Source organism: Rutidosis leptorrhynchoides, chromosome 10 (genome assembly GCF_046630445.1).
Source record: "Rutidosis leptorrhynchoides isolate AG116_Rl617_1_P2 chromosome 10, CSIRO_AGI_Rlap_v1, whole genome shotgun sequence".
Classification (NCBI taxonomy): domain Eukaryota; kingdom Viridiplantae; phylum Streptophyta; class Magnoliopsida; order Asterales; family Asteraceae; genus Rutidosis; species Rutidosis leptorrhynchoides.
The window spans coordinates 13,403,143-13,404,956 of record NC_092342.1 but is presented as its reverse complement, the minus strand read 5'-3'; the positions used below and the strand labels follow the sequence as shown (position 1 = coordinate 13,404,956).

Genomic DNA, 1,814 nt, shown 5'->3' with positions numbered 1-1,814 from the left:
AGTGCTGAAAATTGGGCTGAAACAGCGACAGGAGCGCCGCTTCTGGCTCAGGAGCGGTACTTTTGGCTTAATGAGGAGAGGCACTTTTATTGAAGAATGGCGCTTTTGGCTCGAATCAGGGACGACGCTTTTGTTGGAGGAGCGACGCTTTTGACCGGATAGGAGCGGCGCTTTTGCTGTAGGAACGTCGCTTTTGCCCACTCATGAAGAATGGAGCTGAAATGTGCATGAAAACATCGCTTTTTCAATAGGTGTGGCACTTTGCTCCACAGGAGTGACGCTCCAGGATGAGGAGCGGCGCTTTTGATGCTGATTCTACACTTTTCATTTCCAGCCAATTTTGCCCAAGATTTGGCCAATTTTACGCCAAATCAACTCCTTAGCCCTTAATTTACCATTTAGCTCAATATCACACAAAATAGGCCCCGAGATAGTAAAAAACCGAACAAAGTGAAGTAGATATCGCGAAGTAAACATATGTAAATGGAGCGATATCAAGAATGATATTATTGCATTGAGTAATTTGAGGACAATTCTTCGTGAGATGTGGACCCTCGCATCATTGACAACATACTTGCATTGCAACTACCATTTGTTGAACCTTTCTCAACTCTTTCCCAAATGTTTGAAATTGATTGTTCAAACTTGCAAGTGTCACTTGTCCATTATCACTCTCGACTTGTGCTACACTTTTCCTTATCAAATCTCCAGTGAAGGTTCTCATTCATATGTGTTGACCGAGATGTCTTCTAACATAATTTCGGCCGCATTTGGTGATTTGTACATAAATAACCCACCGGATGAAGAATCAAGATATTGCTTCGTTAACATATTACAACCTCGATAAAACGTATTGATGTACTCCTTCTTCGTCAAACCATCCGGTGGGCAAGCTCTTAGTAGCTTCTTGAATCGTACCCATGCATCATACAAACTCTCATCACCCCGTTGGGTGAACCCATTAATCTCCATTCTAAGTCGCTCTACTTTTGACGGTGGGAAGAAGAGATTGATAAACTCATTTGTTAATTCTTGAAAAGACCTTATGGAATCAGATGGCAAACTTCGCATCCATGCTTTTGCGTCTCCTTGAAGTGTAAAGGGGAATGCCCTTAACTTAAAAGCGTCATCGGTGACATTTTTGGTTATATAAATATCACCAAGATCATTAAAGTGTTGAATGTGTTCAAACGGATTCTCATCTATCAACCCATGAAAGTATGTATCCTTGATCAACGTGAAAAAGTTACCCTCGATCTTCTAATTATCCGCTTCAATTGGTGGTTTGGTAATAGCCGGTGCTATCAATGTTGATGCAACCAATCTAGCGTTCCACATTGGTGTGTCATTTGGATCATTCAATAACTCTTGATTAACTGGAGGACCATTAGGATTGCCCTCTTCATTAACAATCGGTTGACCGTTAGGATCCATTTCTTCTAAACAAAATGGCAAAGCTTCAAAATTATTTCTTAATACCCTTGCTTCTCTACGATTATAAACCCCGTGCATGTGTTTTTTCGAATCGGAGAATGGATGTGTGAACTCTTGATCCTTGTGAGACCTTGTTTTCAAACACCAAAGGCACCTATCCTTCAATCACAACACAAACACAAGCGTTTTTCCAAACAAAAATAATATATAAAATGCGAAAAGTAACTTTCGTAAGGGTAAACCCTTATGAAAGGATCGAACAATCAAAAGTTTAAACCAAACACCTAACTAGGCTAACCGCTCCCCGACAACGGTGCCAAGAAAGTTTGATGTGATGCGTGTGGTGTTATGCATAACTTTTACCCTCTAAATTTATATTT

At 40.5% G+C, this 1,814-nt stretch overlaps 1 non-coding gene across 1 annotated transcript; it reads left to right on the top strand.

The window, feature by feature from the left end:
* The first annotated feature begins 874 nt into the window (after window positions 1–874).
* LOC139873856 (small nucleolar RNA R71) lies at window positions 875–981 on the top strand. The gene has a single exon (XR_011767570.1). It is a non-coding gene; the product is annotated as a small nucleolar RNA R71 (small nucleolar RNA).
* The last annotated feature ends 833 nt before the right edge of the window (window positions 982–1,814 follow it).